This window comes from Rhinichthys klamathensis, unplaced genomic scaffold (genome assembly GCF_029890125.1).
Source record: "Rhinichthys klamathensis goyatoka isolate OS25496 unplaced genomic scaffold, OSU_Roscu_1.1 h1tg000301l_1, whole genome shotgun sequence".
In the NCBI taxonomy this organism is placed as follows: domain Eukaryota; kingdom Metazoa; phylum Chordata; class Actinopteri; order Cypriniformes; family Leuciscidae; genus Rhinichthys; species Rhinichthys klamathensis.
In genome coordinates, this window is record NW_026606820.1 from 2,579,241 (window position 1) to 2,603,078 (window position 23,838).

Below are 23,838 nucleotides of genomic sequence, written 5' to 3' on the forward strand. Positions count from 1 at the left end.
TACAAGATATTCGGGGCGATTTCTCCCCTTCCGACAATCCTAGGTAAAGTCTGATTATCTTGATTGTTCTACAGATTGTCTAATCCGATTTTCCTGTGGTGTGATGTGTGTTAAGAGTGACTGAATCTGCTCGTAAGAACGTCGGAGCCGCCCCGATCTCTGATCGTAAATATTCAACCCCGAAGGCAAACGCGCGCACGCTCTAGAGATTATCACGTGAAATTAAACTATACCCAATCTGAAAACGAGCTGAAAACACTCACCTCCAGCTCGCGCTGTAACATGTAAAGTCCATGTTCACACCGTCTCCATGACTTCATCTAAACATTTAGCTTTTTTTCGCCACGGATTTTCTGTAAAAAGCAGTCCATACACTATAAGTGCTTATTCTTCTTGCCAGTCATCCGCCATGTTTGTTTACTTCGATTTTGCAAGATTTCCAGTGTTCACAGGCGGGACTCTGGTGGTTTGTGAATGAAATCTGTTAGTGTGGTGTGCTTTCCTGGTCACATGACGGAACGGTTAAATCTATGATTTCGTGTTTGTGGTCTCTCACATTTTAAAAGTCTTTCAGTGTGGCTCAAGCTTAAAACGTAAACACTGTGGCTCTTGGAAGCTGGCAAAATACTGTTCTGTTTGTTTTGATTATGGCAACCATGCCAAAACAGAAACACTGGGTTTGGGGACGGATTATCTGTTTGTCCAACTAATAGCAGATGGGCAGATTGTTCAGGAAACCACCTTGACAATTATCATTATTTCGTTTGATCAAACTAGATGGGCAAAAATGACATTTCAACTTGAAGATAACTAAATTATGGAGGTTTTCGTCATGAGCAGTAAACAAAGGTTGATTTTTTGTTCAAATTGCATATAAAATGTTACCAAAACTTGTATGCAAAATATTAAGGGGTTTCACAGAAAATGGAAAATGAGACAGTGATTTTGCAATAAAAATGTAAACCTAAATTAAATATGAATCAATAGATATAATAAAAAAAACTCTGCAATTCAGCATGCATTCTCTATGAAGCTTCTTAAAATTTCGCATAAACTTTTCATAAAGTTTAATTCAACCCAACACCAATTTCAAAATGTACGAAATATTTTATGCAAAATAATCATCCCCATATATATATACACTGATTGGCTTCATCACTCTGTCTCCTCTCCACCAGTAAGCTGGTGTGTGGTGGGCGTTCTGGCGCACTATGGCTGCCGTCGCATCATCCAAGTGGATGCTGCACATTGGTGGTGGTTGAGGAGATTCCCCCTTCCATGTGAAGAGCTTTGAGTGCCTAGAAAAGCGCTATATAAATGTAATGAATTATTATTATTATTAAAATATTGAGGACCTTCATAGAAAAATAAAAACACAAAAAGTTGATTGCCGGGATAATTATTAGTCACCATATTAACCCATTGTATCATTCCATTCCATCCATATAACACTGATTAGTCTATGTGTATAGCATGTGTCTGGGGTGGTGTAGATAAGCCTTGTAAAGTAAGTAAAGAGTTCAATAATATAGAGAAAAAGAAAAATACGCTCTACTCTCAGTTTCATTCATCCACTGGAGGAGTCCTAAAAGCCAGCATGTTTTGCAATGTTTTCAACCCCACATACTTTAAAATCTTGAATTTGAACAAGCTCTATTTATGATATGACAGAGAATGCAGGTATAGCGAAATCAAAACAACAGCTTTAAGGTTTGGTCTCGATTGAATACAATGCCAAAAATACTGCCTGTGCCTAAGCCAAAGTGATCGAGAATATGTGGGTGTGTTTGACAACAGCTCATCATAGTCGCACGTAGTTCCACTGGACTGGGCCAAGCCCTCACCAGCTATTATTTCCACATCAAAGATTTGTCACATTGACAATGGCTGACATGTCCAAAAGAAATTCCTTCAACTCTTTTTCTTGCTTGTTCTTTGTCTCAATCTCTCTCTCTCTTTTCTGTTACCTCTGTAAGAACCTTCAAAGTACACTCTTCACGCTTCCTTGTCACCCGTGTCACCTCTGCTTCACATGCCGGGGTGGAGAGAAGATACTAAAAACATTATGTGCTCTACCTTCTCCAAAGCAACCACCGTCTGTTGGTTCTCTCTCTGTCTCCCTCTCCAGCTGTCCTCAAAGGAGAGAGTGAACACAAGTTTCCGAGGAACATAACATATGTCACTATAAAAGACAGTGTTAGAAAAATAACGTAAAAACTCCCTTTAACCTCATTACTTTACAAAAACTACTTTAACAAAATTCCAACAAACAAGCCCAAAGAAGAGAATTCTGCACATCATCCATTCAGCACACGATAAATGATTAAAAAAGTCCTTGAGACGGTACGAAAAAAAAATTGTCTTACCTTAAAAAACGTCTAGAAAGTGAATTCCAAACACTGCCACCTGTGAAGCCTGCCATAAATTACCTTGTTTGTTTACCTGTGTGCTTGTATGAGTGAATAAAATGGTGCATGGCTCCCTTAGGCAAGGCCAAAATGCCTCCTTAATAAATCTCCACTAACCCACTTCCATTAATGTTTATTTAATGCTTTCCTACAGTATGTGCCTCCTGGCTCTATGCTAGGAGGCAGATAGCAACTAAGCTTTTAGTGTGGATTGACTTCCCCCCTCAAGCCCCTCCGCCGAACTGTATACATCCCACCTCAGTTTGGAGCGGAAGGTGGCCACACTCTCACCAGGAAACCAACAGAAAACATATTCATGGCTTTAGAGCACTCGTCCAGGCAGAATTGGGTGGAAAATCATCTTTTTGTTGTTGTGAAATAGCAGAGACAGAGAGTGAGCTTGGAGTGTATGAATGGGTATCTGTTTGCCAGATGTATTGATCCATTGAAAGTGGAAAGCACTGTTCTCTATATCTTAAAAGGATAGTTCACCCAAAATGAAAATGCTGTCATCATTTACTCAACCTCACATAGTCCCAAATCTTTATTCTTTTGAACACAACATATATTTTGAAGGATGTTGGGTTCAAAACCACATTGGGGTACTTTGATTTTCTATGTATGGACAAAAAATTCATTTTGTGTTCAGATGAAATAAAGTTTATATATAATAGCTTTAAGTGAGGAAGAGAGACCCACATTTGGAATAATATGACAGTGAATAAATAATGAGGGAATTTGAATTTTTGGGTGAAACAATCCCTTTAAATCATCAACTGGCACTTACTGTGTACTTGCATCATTCGTGACAATGACAATGAACAGTGCTTCACTGACTGAAGGACAAGGTGTTCAGTAGATTACGCAGTAAAAAAAAATATAAAGGGCCTCCTCATTAACATTCATCTCCACGAAACAATCCCGAGTGCCAAATAATGACAGTTACCTTCAGGCAAACATGAATAAAAATAATAGAAGCCCATACCTCATGAACTCAAAGAAGAGTTTTATCTGTAGCATGACAATATTGGAGGAGAAGAAGAACAACAACAAAAAAAGTTTGGTTTACTGTAAACCATGAAAATAATTTGAATTGTACAAAATTGAACGTCACAGTTCTCTAATTTCTTTGAGGTTTTCTGGACGGCATCCAAAGTAATTAACACAACACCTTGGATGGGAATCAACAGAGAGCCTCAGACAGGCTTTTCAGCACGCTACCATCCACACGCTACAGTCCTGTCTGCCCTTAAACAGGCTACACAGCCACAGCTGTTAGATAGTATCTCTGCCACCCTTTACACATGTAATTATGCCGTATTGTGCATCTGCACAAGCAATCAAGCGTCTGAACTCATTTAAAAACTTTGCTGAGAGTGAGACCCAGTTAGGGTACCTCTGGAAAATTTGGAGAGCATGTTCCTGATTAATTAGTATTGACAAAAATTCAAGACTAGAAAGCGGTGATTTGAACAGTGAAGAGAACATCCATGGCTGAATCAAATTTTTAAAAAAGGGAAAGGTAATTGCTCAAGCAGTAATGAAGCTGATGAGCGATTTTGAGGACTCATTTTGTGTAGCTGTGGAATGTTTTAGTGTGAAGTAATAGAATAAGTCACATTTCTGCTGATTCACCCTTTCTGAATTGTACATAAAATAGGGAGGCACACTGATTATTCTCTCTGAAACTGAAATGAAAAAGAGGTCTCTGCACTACAGTGTAGACAGATGATTGCTTGTCTAAGCTAAGGTCACATTCACTTCATGGTCATGTTAAGAAGCATTATGAGTTGTGCTGGGGATGCTTTTAGATTTATCTGACAAAAACAATATCACATAGGCAAATGGATTCAAACTTTTGGATAAAAAAGATCCCCAACCATGGTAATCTACTATTAAAATGCCCGATTATACTTTTTCCAACACAGGCTTAGGGCTGTCGCGGTGAAGGAATTTCCCTTGCGGTAATTTTGAGTGGCTCAATAGCGCGATATGCGGTATTACCGCCATTTATTTATTTATATTTATTTGTTGCTATATAAATACGTGTTATGATGTGGTCAGCATACACAAAAACAATGTATTAACCGAAACTAAAGAGCGTTTCTACGCATTGAAAGGCTGTCACTCAGCACGCACACGTACGCCAACGGACTGTCTTTGAGTGAGTCATTAAACCGTTCATTCAACGAAAACGTTCAAAAAGCTGATTCCTTAAATGATAGATGTAATGAAACAAGGTGTTAATTATTTTTTAAGTTTGAGCTCCACTTTTCAAGGCTCAGCTGGCCAGCAATGCTTCACTTTTGGGCAAAGCTGAAGCAATGCTTCACAAAATAAACCAATGGCATTTATTCAATGCGTGACTCGCTGCTTTCCCCCCACGGCTTCCTCGCGCTTGTGTAATGCTGACCAGCGCTGCCGCCATTCATGGTAAATACCCTTACACGTTAAAAGAATGATACGACAAATATTTCGTTTTCCTTGGAAACGGCAACCTTTTCACGAATATATGATGTGACTTCAGAGACAGACGCAGGTAATCGCACGCGCTCAGTCGATCACATTCACTGTCTGTTACTTTAGGCAAATCCACGAAGCCTCTGTACAAATCACCATGATAAACAGTCTTGTTATCATTATTAACTTACCTAACATTCAATACACATGGTACGAACTACGAAGGGTGGCCTTATGAAAAAAGAAAACGCGGTTCGCGGTTGCTGCGGTTACTTGCATTCCTCTGCGGTTGGCCTGTCAGTAGCGCGGTATTGCAATATTGCGGTTATCGCGACAGCCCTACACAGGCTCATTGGAAAAACGTATCTGTGGCAACATTTTTGCAAAACGCAAAATACGAACCAATACGTACATATCACTGCAGTTTCCAACAGAAATGAACACTAGAGGGAGTAAAAACTTTTTACCATAGTGCATGATATGTAAACGAATATATTTTGGAGTTTGCATCATTAACCAGCTCCAAATCGGTTTTACTGATATATCAAGCTTGCTTGGTAGCTCAGCTGGTACATAATTGTTCTTGTGATGCAGTGAACTCGGGTAAGAATCCTGTGAAAGATGAGTCACGATAAAAGAGTTCAAAAACAAGATAAAATGCCATGTTTACAATTTGCGTTTTTGCAGGAGAGTTACGATTTTAGTGCCACTCACCGGACATTTCAATATAGAACTGCGGTGATACGTACAAACTCCAATGTAATAAAACGTTGCCATATTCACGTTAATCTGTTCCAGAAAAAACTAAGCTCTTTTAGCGCCACTCACTGGACATTTCATTTTGAAATTGTCGCGAAATGTGCACGACGCAACGTATTTTACGTTGTGAAATTTTTTTGCCACATATCTGTTTTTCTAATGACCCTAGGCTGGCTTTTTCGAACATTACCTTTCATGTAGTGTGTAATATAGCTGTTTGTGAATGTAAAAGGTCTGCAATGTTTTAAAGATCAAAGTGCATGATAATTAAAGTAATTGTCTCCTGAAAGAAATAATTGATTTGAACTGCCGAAATGAGTACTTAACTAAAATTAATACTTAAAGCTGCAGTCCGTAGCTTTTCCTCTTTGTCGCCATCTCTGTTTGAAGTCTGCAATTGCAGTCATTCGCGGAAATATTAATTTTACGTGAGTTGTACATCGGCATGAAACACAATGTTGTGAGGAGAGTGCGCGTCGCGGCTGTCGGTCACAGCGCCGGTGTGGATACTGGCATTCAGAATCACACATTCTACTTTTTGGATGTACAGGATGACCAACATAAGAATTTTCACCGGAAAATGTCATCTGAACAAGTAAGTAACATTCACTTTTGTTCAGATCAACTACAGGGAAAATGCATTGATTGCACTGCAGTAAATCGCGCTGATTAAATCTAACGATCGCTTATCATGTCGAACCGTGCAAATTATACTTTGTTCTCAAATTGTTAATGTTAACAACATCAGCTTTGCGTGACTACATTTAATGTGTTTTATGGTTACCTGTGTAGTTCAGAATTCATATTCTCCATAATAGCTAAACGAGAAAGGCACAACAAAGGAAACTCCATAACTGTATGAATTAAGCAAACAATTTTGGTACTGTTACACGATTGAACTATTGAAATGTCTTACTTGTCCAGCAGAAAAAAGCGTCTCTTCTTCCGTTTTGAACCCCTTCAAAACATGGAGTTCACGCACCAAACGCCCTGCCTATGTTCCTTGTGTTCACATGAGACGGTTGCTGTCTTTCTCTAGCCACTTTAAATCCGAAGTACGAAGTCTTTTGGGTTTTATAATGGGTGAATCTCCAGTTGACACTGATGATTGTCGTTTGGATCTTTCTGGATCCGCCATAAGTTCAATTATGTAAAGTGCTGCGAGAAAAGGCATCTCTACTCTCCCCAACGTCAACATCCTCACGCGCGACTAGCCGAACTCTTCTTTATAGTGATACGGATCGAGACACTTCTTTATGTGTACGGATGTAATGACGCAAAGACGCTTCGACATGCTCGAATTTCCCGCGGAAACCCACCAGTACCACTGGAAATAAAATCATTATTACAAGCTAACCGTTTTGAATCGAGCTACGGCAAGCAGATAGTTTTGAACACTGGCTGAATATGTTTTTTTTTTAATAATTATTTTGGATTATTTTTAACTTGAAAAAAGTTACGGACAGCAGCTTTAACAATGTAACACATTTGCATAATTCCAGCCTATGGTCTTCATTGGCTGCCTGTGAACAACGTCTACATTGACCCGGCTTCAAACACTGTAGTTGTAGCTGAGGCTTGGAAGAGTTTGGTTCGTTTTGTCGTCATGTCGAGAAGACGCTGTTTTCAGCACTGCGAATCCACTTTACATGCACTTCAAAAGGATCAGGACTCACACTTGAATTGATATGGTAAAATCTTATGAGAAACCACTGAGAAAGCCTACGGAGCTGAAATTCAGATAAGGTAATGGCCATTTTGTTTCCGACATGTGCTGTAACCAGTAGACCAATCACAACAGACTGGGCCCTCTGCCCAATCATTTTATAAGTAAATTAAAGCATTAAAGTACATTTTAAATTTACTGTAATGATTTACTTTCTAGTTGACAGCAAATGTGTTAAATTATTAAGCAAAACATGTATTATCTTAAATTAACCTTAAAACAAGAAGCAGGCCTAAAAATACATCCTGTAAAATCTTTCTTGTCCATCAATGTCAACTGCAGCCACCTCAGTCTGAAAGCCCCAGAAATAGTTCACACAGCCAGTTCTAGAATACTTTTAAAAGAATGTGAATGTATTCTGCATTGTAGTACACACCTACACACAGACATGCATCACCAGGCACACACAAACTAACACGAAACAAATGGAAATGAGGTATTTTAACATCCACACCTTCATTGGCACTCAGACTCTCAATTCTCTTATCAGTGAGTACAGCTGACAGCTGAGAGTGAATACTGCATGCAGATCAGATGGGTTGCATCAGTGCTAGTCTCCTCCTGCAGGCTGTGTGTTCTACACTCCCACATTAGCCTAGAGTGCTGGGGGTCTAATTTCACCTTCACACACAGGCTAGTAATTAAAGCGTCGGCCCCTGGCAATAATCGGGATGTGATGTGTCGATGGTAACGGTGAGGTGGCGGATAAGTGAATTCCTTCCTCCCCTTTCCCCGCCAGTGAGGTCGGGACCTCTTGTCACATCACGCTCCCTGTCACATCAGCACGGAGAGGCCCTCTCTTCCTCTTCATTTGAAAAATTAAAAGCGGGATTCAGAGTCAATTTCACTGTCAATTTATTCTGCATCTCTGCAAATCGGATACCCATCTGTGAGATGGGTATCCGATGCCTTCCGCGCCAGTATCCAGCAGAATGTGAAGTGGTGCTTGTGGAGAGTTATCCAAACAATCATCCAAACTGCAGGAAAGAGTGTATATATATATATATATATATATATATATATATATATATATGCCATAGGTGCCTCCTTCTCAGTGTATCTCTGAGCGCGCATTCACCTGCTTGTAATTAAGTTTATCACTCCTAACAAACTGCTCAGTGATTACACAAATTACACAATTGGTTTCAGCGATTGCTATCATACAACTGCTCAAATGAGAACAATTGCAGGCTTCTTCATTTTAATTGAAAACCACGTCAGCATACAGCAGGTTGTTCTGAGTGTATGTGAGAGAGAGAGAGAGACAGAGAGAGAGAGAGAGAGAGAGAGAGAGAGAGAGAGAGAGAGAGAGAGAGAGAGAGAGAGAGAGAGAGAGAGAGAGAGAGAGAGAGAGAGAGAGAGAGAGAGAGAGAGAGACTTTAAACCCCTTTATTTAAACATAAAATACAATATACTCTACAATGCAATACTACACAATGTTCTCCAAAATAATAATAAAAATCTCTAAATCATAATAAATATTTAAATGGACTGCCAGACATCACCAGTTAAACAATATAGTCTCATCAGTTCACAAAGTGACAATAAATCACCATTCACACACCATTTGAACTCAAATTCGAGTAAATTCCTTGTGATTTGATAGAATTTATATTCCACTCTGATTCTAGATTGATTCTCGAATATGCAGTTCATTTGTTTTGCCCCTCAGCATTCTACAGGTCTTCCAAATGGCTAATTTAGCTTGTTATTATTTGTTCCAATAAAGTAAATAATGGTATTAACTTGGAACATTCAGCAAAAACATGAACAACAGTCTCCGTTATGGTGCACAACTTACAAGATGATAAAATATTCATACTGAACACTTAGAAACAAATGTATTTGTAGGTAACGCACAATGTAATATTGTGTCTTCAGATCGTTTTGAAAAGGGGCCTTTATGCAAGAGCCTCCAAGAAGGAGCAAGCTTATCAGGAATCATGAGATATTCCTTCTATTTTATATCACATCTATGATTGATGTCTTCATAATAATCAGTCTTTAAACATATCTGATAAGGCTTGCTATTTCCGACTGCCTGAAAATCAAGCACATACAGCCCCTTAAATGTCAACAACTTCCCTTCTTGATCACCCTCTGTACAAACTATTGGCGACACAAACAACTTTTGGAAAGAACATTGTGTATGGCCACCAGAGAGAATTTTCAAAATTTCCAATATACAAGGACATCAAAAACAATTGCTTATCAAGGGAAAAACCCACCAAAATTTCTGAGCAATTATACCCATAATGTATGTTATTTTAGAGTGTGTGTGTGTGGTGTGTGTGTGTGTGTGTGTGTGTGTGTGTGTGTGTGTGTGTGTGAGAGAGAGAGAGAGAGAGAGAGAGAGAGAGAGAGAGAGAGAGAGAGAGAGAGAGAGAGAGAGAGAGAGAGAGAGAGAGAGAGAGAGAGAGAGAGAGAGAGAGAGAGAGAATAATAATAATGTGAGAAATCACTCAAACAGAAAAAAATACAGAAGAAGAGGGAATGTGTGGGTTTAAGCATTTTAATGGCAACACAAGCTTGCCTTTCTGGTTAAAAGCAATAGTCTAATAAGGTATACCCCCATTTTACCTTTCCATCAGTGTTGGTGGTTCAAATGAGCGTGAGAGTGGTTCTCAGGAGGGTGATTAATATATTTCCCGAACATGCCTGTAATCAAGACTAGTAGGATTGTTCTGATGGAGTCCCTGCTGAGCTGACTTTGAGGTACGCCTCCAGACGACTAAGTGTTTTAAATGTCAATAGAATTGGAGGTCGTCTTTTTTTTTTTTTTGGACATATAAAACTTCTGTACAAATAGCTTGTCTAAGCACTTAAATGCTTTTAGCTCTGTACAAATTGGATCGATGGTGAACACTTTTGCTGCGAAGCGAACCTTTCTCCTTTTTGTTTTCTATTTTATTTCATTTAATTCCATTCCTTATCTTGTGGTCGTTATTACTCTAATAAGAGTCTATTTATTTATTCCAAAGAAATCAATTCCGACACTTTCAAATTAACAACTATTTGGATAGGCTGAGCAACTCATCCTTAGGATGTTTGCCAGCTTCTGTGAGATTGTTACAGTACATGTGCACACACCCAGAAAGAGGGAGAGGGAGAGAGAGGAGAGAGAGAGAGAGAGAGAGAGAGAGAGAGAGAAGAGAGAGAGAGAGAGAGAGAGAGAGAGAGAGAGAGAGAGAGAAGAGAGGAGAGAGAGAGAGAGAGAGAGAGAGAGAGAGAGGAGAGTATTGATCAGTCTCTTCCTGTTGAAGCATCAGGGGTGCAACAGCTCCATTCAATATGCAGCAGGTCATGCCAGTGCTGAAGAGCTGAAGGAACATTTTGATTCCTTAAGCCAATGAATTCCATTAAAAGACCACTAACACATTTCTTTGTTCATAGGAACTCAAGCTTAATGAAGTGTCCAGAGGAAGAAAAAAAAAAAACTAAGGAAAATACTGGACCCTTGACCTGTACAGTCATGATGTATCAGTCAGACCAAGAATACTTGGGCTGATATTTAGCCATTATGATTGATGCACATTGGTTATTCCAATTACTGCCATATGTCTATTATTTTATATATTAAAATGTAGCATATGAAAATGCAATAATTATTGCAATAATTACTTTTCATGACATATCATATATTCATATTTGTAATCAGTCACCATGCACTCTAGATTGATCTCTCCATGTGAATTTTAATAGCAAAACATGACGACAATAACAAAATGGATCATGAACAGATGTTGTATTGAATTCGTACAGTGGAGAAATAAAGGATGTTGCAATCTATAAAGGCTCATGTTCACAGCTGGTCCAATGAGTAATAATCAGCAAATTTAAGTATCGAGTGCCGCATGCACCCTGCTGGCTATAAAAGGAACATTTTTCCTTGTGTTGCTGTCTCTCTATGATTAGATTAAATGCAGACATGATACAAATGAAAATTCATATTTACGGTACACGATCATACATCTACTGCCGACCCGTGTCAAGTCTGAGAGCGTGCTGAAATAATGGTTTAACAGTCTCCAGTGGAGACAAGAAGGCACAGCCACTATTTTTGGCAAATTAATTTAAGGCTCTGAATAATTAACAGATAATTATCTGGCAATCAAGTGTAAGATAAAATGATCTCTCACAATGTCTCCAGCAAAAGCTGGGGAGCTTTACGGGGATGCTGAACTGACAAGGAGAATGAGACGCGTATCCTGAAGGCAAGTGGATTTGCGAATCATTAATGTCTAATGAGTGACAGGAAACTGACACCCACACATTGTTTGTTTGTGACATAACAGAGGGGATGTGAAAAAGCTGTCTGTTCCAGCCGGGGCTGATCAGAAACATGTCAAAGCGCTGACGGTCCTTCACACAAACACCTTTAGAGAGTGTGAATATCCCTCCAGCACAGAGGCATTTTACAACGGACAGAGTTACGTGAAATGTTTTAGAGCGCTGCTGTATGCTGGACGGTTATGCCGGTGATGAAAGCGGTCCTTTCATTTGTCCTTTTCTATTCAGCAACTAACAAGAAATGCATCCTCAAATAGCCAAGATTCTCAAGGCCAGAACATTTTTAGTTTGAATGTAACTGAAGACATTGCATGAGCATTGATGACAGCACACGAACCGCACATGGCACTGGCCTTTGCTCATTTTATAATGGCCTCTATGCAAATGATGTCGTGAGAGAGTGAAGAGAAATAAAAACGATTTCACAAAAAGTTGAGGATATGCAAGGATATAATGCTGTTTTCATATTCCAAGGCTGTTGGCCTCTATTAAACTAAAGCTGCAAAAAAAACTCAAGCGCTGCTTATGAAAAAGTCCAAGAGCTTCTTGACAATGTGAATTGGCACTTTCCACAAACCATAACAGGGCCTTGAACTCTGAAGTCTATGAAACCATTTAGACAAGAGGCGAATAACTTTCTGAAAAACCTCAGGAGGTCACACTAAATAATGTATATATAGTATTTTTTACCATTCCTGCGTGCATATATTATACTATACATATACTATTATACATGATTAGACTATTAACATTTAGGGCCCTATTTTAACGATCTGAAACGCAAGTGTCAAAGCGCAAAGCGCAAGTAACTTTGTGGGCGGATCCCGGCGCTGTTGCTATTTTCCCGGCGGGATAAATGCCTCTTGCGCCTGGCGGAAATCTAAAAGGGGTTGGTCTGAAGTAGCTTCATTATTCATAGATGTGGTTTGGGCGTAACGTGAAATAAACCAATCAGAGCGTCATCTCACATTCCCTTTAAGAGCAGGCGCGTTTGTTCTAAAGCGGATTCCTACCTATTTTAACGGCGGATTTGCCAGGCGTGCGCCAGGAGCGGTTCACAGCCGAGGAGAGCAACGTTCTCGTCAAGGCCGTAAAACACAGAGAAGTGACATTGGGGATGGAGAAACCCACCCAAATTAACTTCTGTTAAACAGGCGTATGATAATTTGGGTAAATGTGTAAGCTACATGTATGCTTTTATAATAAATTGTCTATCTATCTATCTATCTATCTATCTATCTATCTATCTATCTATCTATCTATCTATCTATCTATCTATCTATCTATCTATCGTAATAATGTATGATTTGCAAAAATGAAAACTGCTGCTTAGATGAGAGAATCAAAGTGTATGCGCGTTGTGCACACGCTACATTGATTGTTATGGCCAAGCATGCGCCCTTAAAATATCATAATGAACAACGCGCAACGCACCACTGACTTTAGACTAGTTTTTTTCTGGTCAGTGGCGCAATTGTTTTATAGAACAGCAAAATAGCATGAGGGAAAGTTTGCGCCGGAACACGCCTCCTCTTTGCGCTGAACAGCCCCGGGGAGCGCAAGTGTATTTCTTAGTTAACCGATGTGTGTCTGTGGAGGGAAAAGCCCGCTTTGCGCGGGTGCAAAATAGGAATGATACATGCGTCAGTGTACAAAGTCATTTGCGCCGAGTGCAAGATAGGGCCCTTAGTGTACAAAAGTGAGAGTATGAATACAAGTTCAACAACATAATATTACACATATTGATATAATATTGCAATAATTATACTGAATATAATTCAACAAATAACGTTTTTTTGGGGGGGGATACAGTCAAGAAGGTCAAAACCTTAGATAAAAATGAACAACATTTTAGGGAGGTTGGTGGGGTTACAGGCATTTAATGTGTTTAAATCTAGTTAGTTCTCATGCTAGGTCCATTTTATTAAACATCACACTTCTTACAAAAAACATGATATTTGTGGCTCTAATGCGTTACAAATATGTATTTTTCAATTAATGTAAAATGCCTACTGTGATGATGTGGCAACATGGTGGAAAATTAGCTTAGTTTCTTTCCTGCTGGCTTTGTGTACGTTAAGTGAAGAGAAAGAAAGAAAGAAAGCGAGGGCCTTTGCCCTAGATAACTGCACACAAGCCGGCTGGGCACTGACAGCTGATGAATCGCCCAAAGCTATGTGTTTGTGCTTCAACGTGTGAATATCAAAGTGTCTTACAACCAGTTCCTCATAATTCCCTCTAGCCTCTACCTGCCCATTCCTTTCGCTCATCCATCCATCCATCGTTCCTCTCCTCCACTTCCCCCTTTTCGAAGCTCTCTTTAAACATTGTTCCACCGGCATATTCATGTAGAACCATCTGTCAAGCTATATCAACCCGTCAATCCACCGATCTTACTGTCACTTATTTTTTTTCCTCCCCCATTTCTAGTCCAGCACTGTGGAGGCTGATATCTAATTTCAAAACACTGTACCTTCTCAGCGCCAGAGAGCTGCAGAGAGACACGAGTACAAATGGAAATGTGGATTGCGCCCAAGCATCATCTGTCTGACAGCTGCTTTCAATATCAAAAAACAAGCCTTTCACAAGCCACATAGCTTATACACACATAGCAACTCCTTTTTAATACAAGACGGAGAGAGAGAAAAAAAGCATATTTTCGGTGGTAAAAACGCAACTGGCTGGACGCACTTGACTACTGTGTCCTTTACAATAACTAAACGTCTAGGGAAGCTCAATTACTTCGAATCTTGAGATGTGCATGGCGAGAAGGTAGGTTGACAGACTACCTACTTCCCACTGTGCAACCTTTTATAAAATCGATGCCACAGCTAAATGTGGCTTCCCTCCTAACTGTAGCCTGTGTCGACTGAACAGAGAAAAACACCCACAAACAGATAAATCTATCCACTTACCATACCTGTATTCCCCACCACCGACTGACAGCGGTAGTATCAGCTACATAAGACATTTTCTCCCTGAATTAAAAACTAAAAGAGCCATGGTCGTCTTGGCGCAAACGAATCGTCTCTCATTACGCTTAAACCTCGCTCTGACAAGGCAGTGTTTAAGTGGTGAAAAGTTTTGACACAACCTTGACATGTTCAGTGCCTGCACTTTGACTAAGGCCAGAGAAAAGAGTGAAAAATCCATAAATATATCATCAAGTCTCTGCTGGGAGAGTCATGGACCACGCCGACAAAGCCTGATGCCTGCCCAGTAAACAGACATTTGAAAAGTCCTGTCTTCATCCTGCACAAAAGAACACTCAGATCTATTCTCCAAACACACATCTCAGAGAGCCGCTTCAAGCATTTTTAAAGATTTCAAAAATTATAGCAGTAGTCCACAAACACCCAGACTTTCACCACATTTATTTATATAACTAGCAGAGGTCTGCATGCCGTGTGAATACTGAGGGTTTTAAAAGAAGAGACACAAAGAGATATGAAAGTCGACACGTTTTGTCCGCAGATATCATTGGGAATAAGTGAGATTGATTGGACGTGAAGACTGGAGCTACTTTGGGTTGTTTACACAGGAAGAGCCGCTCCAGATGCCACCAGCATGGGAGCCGCATTAATCTAAATGGAGCCCGGCACCTTCTGCAGGTGCTGGTGACAGAAATGAGCTGTAAAAAAAAGAAAAAAAAAGCGAACTCCATTTCCATTCGGAGGCGGCCATTTTGTGCACTTGATGACATTCATTTGCGCAATGAGGGATCTTAGAGTCTCTCCGGCTCCTCTCATTAACATTAACCGCAGCAATTCAGAGCCAAAGCGCATTAACCCACTTACTTTCCTAATTACCTTTCCTCTGCTTTTTATTATCTACTTTCCGTCTGACCTGAGAGAGGTTACTTAGAGAGCCTTACATTCATTAAACGGATGCTCTATGTTCCATGAAAGACGAGAAAAATGCAAAAAATGTATTTATGAGTAAACTCTTCCTCATATGCTTGAAGAGCTGAATGGATTCATTTGAATGTTTTAGCAAAGAAGCACCTCAGTAATGAATCACTAACAGGTTCAGCATCTTCAATACAAAAGAAGCATTCGTAATCAGATGTGATACAAACTGCATCCAAATTAGGTGCTTATTTAATTCATAACAGGAACTAGCCTTATATCTTGAATAGAGAGTGGGGGGAAATGAATAGATAAATCGTATTTGCATTTTTATACTGTCTATATAGCTCCTTACAGCAGACTGCATTAACTTCATCAAATCCATGTGAATACCAAAGCACTCGTTCATTGCCTGTGAGCCTGTGTCATTTACTATGGCAAAATAAGAGAAGATATGAACTGAGGAAAAAGCTTTGCTCTTTAACTAATTGTAATTAGGTGCTTAATTGCCTACATCACATGCATTATCTTGGTTGTGACTAGTAAACATACAAAGAAAACTGCTTCTTTCCATGAATAAATCTGCCTGAGCAAGAGACTGCAGTTTAACAGTTTCTGCTGACAGTAATTAAACAAAACATTCTGCTCACATCTCAATGCATTGATCCAAAAAAAAAAAAAAAAAAAAATTGTACACACAAAAAAAAGGAAAATGCTAGAAATAAAGCAGCACATATTTTCATTTCATTTACACATATACTGTATGCTGGTATTGAAAAAATAAGTGAGATGAACCTTTTACTTTTTAATTAATTGATATTAATTTAATTAATATTAGCGATAATTAAAGCTGTTAGTAAAAGAAAAAGTGAGGGGGAAATTACATCAACATTTGAAAAAAACAATCGGTGTGGCCAGTGTTGCAATATATATATGCCATGGTGATATAATGTAAAAGTAATTTATTGCAATATCAGAAGTGAAAAAAAGTGCAACAATTGTACCTTTAGAGGCAAAAAGGCTTGCACTGGGGCAGTACTACTCTTAAAATGACACAATTGTACCTTATTTACTCCTAAAAGGTTAATAGTAGTACATTAATGGTACATATTACTACTTTAAGGTACTAACACATACCTTTTAGGGGGAAATAAGATGCAAAGTTGTCCCTTTAATGGTACTGCCCCAGTGACAAGTCGTCGTACCCAAAAAGGTAAAATGTTTTTTTTTTTTTTTTTTTACAATGTGTACAGCATATCACCTCAAAAGTAACACACACAAAAAAACGATTTAATATAATATAAATAAAAAAATAATTGACATATTAAATGTAATAATATATGAAATAATTGAATTATTATTTAATATTATGCAGCAGTTAGATGTTTTGATGTGTAAAAAAATATTAGTTTAAATAGCATTATGATCCTATAAATACACATTCATTTTCACCTTTAATTAGATTTCCGGGCGAGGTGAGCTGGAACACCAGAGAACCATCGGATAGAAACGATCCCACAAGGAACTGATAATGCCTCATCAGCCAGTGTGTGTGTACACGTGCACAGGCCTGCTTGATTAGCTCATATATATCCTCACCAGGAGGATCCCGAGCCAGGCCTCACACTGCCACGCGAGATTAGCCATAACCGCTGTTTTATGTCTGCTCTTCAATTTTCAAAATCCAATTTAAAAAAGGGAGGGGAGCTGTGGGGGACTCAAACGATTGCAAGCCCCAATATGAGGCCTATATTTGGAACAATCATTTGGAATTAGTACCGACAATGATTGGGAGGTTTATCAAATAATACTGACCGGGAACTTTGATGCTGTTTTAGTTCTTTGCATTCCTTATTCGAATGCAAATTGCGACACTTACCATTGTGTCTTTTATTGTTAGCTCGCAAAGCAGCTCCTGTGTTATAATTGCTACAATGTTTCATGAAGTAAATTTGGAAAATGAAAGTGTTGTTGGAATCCCAGGAGAGCAGTAGCTGAACCTGTGGCACCGCAGCAGTTGAAAGCGTCCCTTTGTGAATGCTCACCGTGTCTACTTTCTCTTTTACTCTGAAGCGTAAGACATAGTTAACAATCCACTTTAAGACATAGTCAAAGTGAATAAGGGAATTAGATGAAGAGAAAATCGTATCTCCTTACATCCCCTCTGTCTCGATAAAAAGCTAGGCACTAGACAGATATGGTGTTAGAGCAAATCTCCGAGATATACTTTTAGTGCAAATTGTAACTTGGAACTGACAAGCTTCTTCCTGTGATCTCCCTGAACTGCTGTGAGTGGCAAGTATGTGGCAGATGCCACATGGCCCTTTATTCTCTGAATACTGAAGCAGCGCCATTCATATACGCTGACTTTTGTAACGCAAATCTTCATTTTGCAATGCAGAGATATTAACTCTAAACTAAAGGAGTATAAAGGAATTATGTCAGCAAAATGTATATGCAATTGATTATGTGTTTTAATCAAGTGGCACCTAAGCAGACATCTAACAAGCCAAAGAGAAGTTAAATCCTCAAATAGGAGAAAGCAAAGGCATTTGAATATTCCCACAAGCGAAAAAAAAAGAGACCGTCACATTAGATAAAATTCACTGATTGTGAAGGGATTGTTATCAAAGAGAATCAAGCCGGTTGAGAAGTAAGATTCCTGGCAAATACGATTGAAAGAGAGACACAATGATAGCATTGTTACCATTGTGCAGATATCACACACAAGCTCACATGCGGCTTCTGCTAGAGCTAAGAATTCATGCAAGCAACACATTGCTGTGCCATGCAACGCAACACCCTTATTAGACGCTATATGGAGACCAGCTGGTGATCTGAATTCTGAAGTACCTCTGAGCAGGTCAGTCCTTTTCCCTATGAGATGAACCAAACAGGGCTGAAACAGATGCTCAACCTGTACACAGACTAATGTAATTTATAATTGGAGAAGTGACATAGAAATGAACAACAGAGGAAGGAAAAAAGAAAGAAAAAAAAAACACTTTTGAGTGTGTGAGAGGCAAACAGGCTCTGACAAAGCAGCATGTGTGGCAATTACAACTCAGTGGTAGATGAGACCGGATGGAGCGATTTCCTACAGCACTGTGGCCTCCACAAAGTTGTCATTAGAGGCTTTGCTGGGGTACTCTGTCTTCTGTTATTACTGTCTCACTAGAGTAAATCTACCTCTCTATCATTAAGAACAAAAATCTGAAGAAATCTGTGCATCCAACCATTACAAGCCAGAAGTATAAACCGGTCAATCGCACAAAGAGATGTCCAGGTCACATCGCACCCCAAAATCAAAAACTTTCAAATTATATTTTGCAGAAATAATTGACTAAAAATGGATAAATAAATTAAGGATAATTATTTTTCACGACAATTACGCGCATTTCTGTAATGCAAAAACAAAAGAAAAAGAAAAAAGTCACGATGAAATGGAAGTATAGATCTTTTCTACATTTAAGTGGATTATAGAAAAATAATGGCTCTATCTATTGTATTATAGCTCATTGCTTATTGTATTTTATTGATTGTATTTTGAGATGTAAATTACACAAAAATAATTATCTTGAAATAAAGGCAGTGAAAGAAATGATACAATGCAACAGTACTTTACAAATATATGTAACCCCCCCCCCCCCCCCTTTTTTTTTACAAACTATACTGTATACGTGCATTTATTTATTTGTATTACATTACAGTAATGATAATGAGATTTTTAAATTATAATTTTGGGATGAAATATGATTTAGGCATTTCTTGAGTTTCTTCTTTTTTTTTTTTAGATTCATCCAACATCTGTTAAATCTCCACGGTCTATATTATACTAAAGAGTGCAATAGAGTAGTTGCAATGCATGAACAAAATTAAACAAGGCATTTGATTCTGTATTATTAAAATATTTTACTCCCTGCTCACCTACAACTGTAAATTATGCAATCCCATGACCACATACACACAGAGAAGCTCATTAAAAACACAGATACAATATTTAATAGATAACAGCTTGGCTGTAAACGATGTATGTGGGGTCACACAGAGAGTAAGCAGATGAAACTCAGGATCAGGCTTCAAATATAACAGGTCATGGCTGTAGGTTAATTACCACAGTGGCAGGGTAACAGGGGCAGGAATGGATATATGAAGACACTCTAGAGGAGAGAGGGATGATCTGTCTGATGGTTAAGTGCATGGATGGAATTAAAGATTAGTCAGTCGGATCTGTGGACCGAGGAGAGGAACGTGGTGTCATTTATTAAAACGCTCTCTATGCCCAGCCTTAAGAGGGTTTTTGCCATCTGCTCACCAAATTTTGGCACTATCATCCTACTTCTATATTTAAACAACATATTCTTACTCTCAAAGTTGCTCATTGATGGTCTGTGTAATTAAACAGTGAGGGAAAATACACAGAAATATTGTGAAAGATACTTAAGTTACAAATAAACATTAATTTCGAGCAATATGTCTGTTGCTTTAACATTTATAACCCAACAAACATCTTTTTTTGTGTGTGAAACTGCTTTAAAGGTTAGTTTGGCTTTCTTTAAAATATATGCCATTTGATTTGACATTTTGTTATCTCAAGAAATGACATTCATTCATTTTAAAGAGTGGCCTAAATGTCCAAATACTTTTTGAGGCCACTTTAAGAGACATTTTTGGAGCACACAAGGACAGATATAGGAGAAACAGACTGGTTTAAGTGTGTCCCTTGCTGTGGTGCTTCAAGCAGAGAGGAACAACTCATCAAGGGTTTCAGTGAGAACCGTGGCTCTCGCACTCAAAATAAACTTAAGTGGGCCCTTACAAGAACAAGTGGAGGTGGACCAGTGACTTCCTGTTGTTGGCTGACAAGGGGATGAAATGAAACGACATAGATGATGTCGACATTGATGGCAAACACAGTTACCACAGCCACCCCTGTGTCACACTACAAAAAAGTAATTATAGGAAAGGCTTTGAGCTCAGAACACAATTAAAATGATTAAAGGCCAGATTTCACATCACAAACTAGATTGTAATGGATTATTAGTCACCAGCAGGAGCATAAAGAAATTGTAAATAGCAAGGAAAAGGAAGCAAAGGAATAAATATCCTTCTTAGGGTCTCCATAGCATTCAGGAAGGTCAGATGGTGTCTCAGAAAAAACAGCCTGAAACTTTTCCTGTCTTTTTCACAAACAGTCAAAAGAGCAGCACCCCTGTGGGCAACGTTCTCCTGCTTTCCTCTTTCTCACTCTACATGCCAGTCCCATTTCACAGCCCTCTCTAGATCTGCCCAGCATCACACACACACACACACCCTACCGTCCCCCATCACCTTGCTCTGAGATGAATGAGATCGCCACTGTCCTCAATCATTTTAATCACTACATTGGAAAATGCCTTGTTCACGGTTATCATTTTTGGGCTGCCTTCTGGCAGCTCTCCCTGCATCTCCGTGTGACAGACTCACTCTCGCAAACGCACATACACGAATGGCCAAGTTATAAGAGTCACAGCTAACAGATGGTGGAAGATTGAGGGGAAGATACCTAATTTTGACTCTTCTGCCCTTTTAGAGGGGGCCTAGTTTGAGAATGTAGGTTCAGCATCTGCTTCCTGCAGCACGGGGCGATGTGCTGAACGCTAGCAGCCTATCCAGCGCGATGATGCAAGCGCGGGCCAACAGCACAGCCACCTAAGACGCCAGGACTGCACCACTCTCAATTAAATTAATCATTTATACGGAACAAAAGAGCTTCTTTTGTTCCACATTATCACATAATCACATAAAGATCCGAGTGTTTGGATGAATGAGAGTGCGTGTGGGGAAGGCATGTCTACATTCATTCATGCTATTATATATAATATGAATTTCTATTTCTATATATCTAAGCCAGAACTAATTGGAAATTATAATAAAATAAATAAATTGATAATTGATTTAAATTGAAATAATCACCTTTTTCACAGATGTTTCTCCAAACAACAGAAACAAATGAGTACTGAATGAATGAATGAACGGAAAAGTAGGTCTGCATAACATCTAAAAAAGAAACCATCAACTAAAATTGTGGCATAATGTAACATGGCCCACCGGGTGATTGTCATGTACACACTTCTAATGCCAATAATGGGAGTAATCAACTTGTGTCAGGTTGCATGCATCCGGTGTGAGAACCAGAGACAGAGTGTGATAGCTGTCACACACTGATGAGTACAAGAGAATAAGATAATTGCTCACACATCTGAGACGTCAAACACTTTCCACTTTCTGTCTTTCAGTATCCCCCCCTAAAAAACAATCCTTCCTGATGGCCTGCCCGAGTCCTAACCAATGGCAAAGGAAGGGTATAGCTTAAATCCAGGGGATCAACTGTAAGTCTTCATCACTAGGAGTCAATCCAAGGTCGGGCTCGGCTCAGGTAGCTGGAGTGTGTCTGTCTACCGAGCTCCGCTTAAATGACAAGTCTTACCGTGCCTGTGCGAATGTCAGTTTCAATTCAAGATGGCCTGCTGCGTGTTCTACCGTGCACTGAGCCTCCATGAAATATGTGGTCCAGAGCTACAGTAAGCACATTATACAAGTCTTATGGCTATAATTAAGGTCCTATTATCTGCTGTTGTTTGGATTTGTGAGGAGATTATACTGTTGTTTTGACAGAACCTCACAACCATGGTGCTTACAATGCCGAGAGAGAGTGAGATTAAATGTGCAGTGTTGCTACAGAATGCTATTATTGTTATGCTATTATAACTCTGCTGTTTAAGTGGTATACAATTGTGTGAATCTTTAATGTGCACGAGTAAATGAGCCTTGCAGATCAGACGGTGTAACTATTAGGCAACCAAATCAAGCCTACACACACAGCGAGACGAGGTGGGCGCTGCGATCTGGTGAAGCTGCTGAAACTGGAATGGTCCACTGATCATAGCTATCAATGGAGCTAATCTAGGAATTTACCGAAAACAGTGAGAACAGACAGCCAAGCACTAAGGAACATTTTTTGCTCAGTTATTCGTTTGGAGTTCTTATATATTATACTTAATTACTAAACATCTTTCGCAAACAGTATGAGAAAATGAAATGTATATATATAAAAAAATGTTTAAATTAAGACTTCAGTAACTGACATCATCTGAAACTCTAGAGGAGGCACATGATTACTGGGCTATTTTTCCCATGAGAAAAATCGGAGACGCAGAAGACTTGCAAAATTCTCCATTTGTTTTAGACTTAATCTTAGTACGGTTCAGGAAAAAAAAAACTGAGGTGTTAAAGAGATCTCACTCAACTGCTATCCTTATGATAAGATTGACCATTATAAGCACAAAGTTAAAGTGCAGAGCACAACAGACCATTTGATGAGCATAAAGGGAGAGTGCAGACAGACGCACTTTGCCCCCTCAGATTTTTGAGCTAAATGGATTTGAATGCTGCTTCCAAAAGACAAAAATAAAATATATTTTCCATTTGATAATTAACCCTTTGAAGCGTACGATCACACCGGTGTGATTAGAACGTTCAGTGGGTCACAACTGCCAAATTCCAATCTACGTTCCCTCTTTGGCTGGCGCTGAGACAGAGACGGACATGCTCAGCGCTTGTCATATATCAAATGTTCAGTGTTTTCAACCATATAAAGTTTATGCTATGTTTCTGACATTTAAAAACAGATAAGTACTAGCAAAAATATTTATAGTTTGTAAAATATACACAGATGTGGAAACAGCAATACTACTTTAAAATATAATTTGACAACGTGTTTTATTGATTGATTACCTACACATTGTGTAGGTAAATACATTTTACTCTAATTTCCGAATATGTAGTTACAGAATAAATAGTCCTCCAAAGTTGTTGTCTTTTGGTTAATTTCTTAGTTTTGAAGCTAAAATATGTCACACAGCCTATAGGCGATTTGTGCGGATCATCGAGTTTTCGAGTGCGGGTGGTTGGGGGAATCCTTCCAAAATGTTAGAATTTAGGTAATGAAAGCTAGGTAATGGAGGACTTTAGGTTTGCAGGACATCAAAGAACAGCCTCTGATTCAGAAAATGCGCAGAGATAAGGTGCAGTTTGCCTTGCGGTATCAGTGCTTATATGTTTTAAATTTGTTTGTCTCTATAAGCTACAAAATAAGTTGAAGAGTGAATCAATTCAAGACTTATAGGCCTAATATTCTTAATAGTGACAGTAAATGCATTAATAATGTATGTTCTCGCTTTGATAATTCAAATTAGATCACTGCAGTAATTATTCCAGTGAAAGCTAAAGTAAAGTTTTATTATAAATACTAGTAGTTATTTTTATTTAGGGGTTAGTTTTTTTCCACATGAAACAAACAGTTTGC

At 38.9% G+C, this 23,838-nt stretch overlaps 1 protein-coding gene across 1 annotated transcript in view; it reads right to left on the reverse strand.

Annotated features, from left to right (window-relative positions):
- The window catches only part of diaph2 (diaphanous-related formin 2), a 559,427-nt gene that overhangs the window by 79,548 nt on the left and 456,041 nt on the right, over nt 1-23,838 (reverse strand). The window lies entirely within an intron of this gene.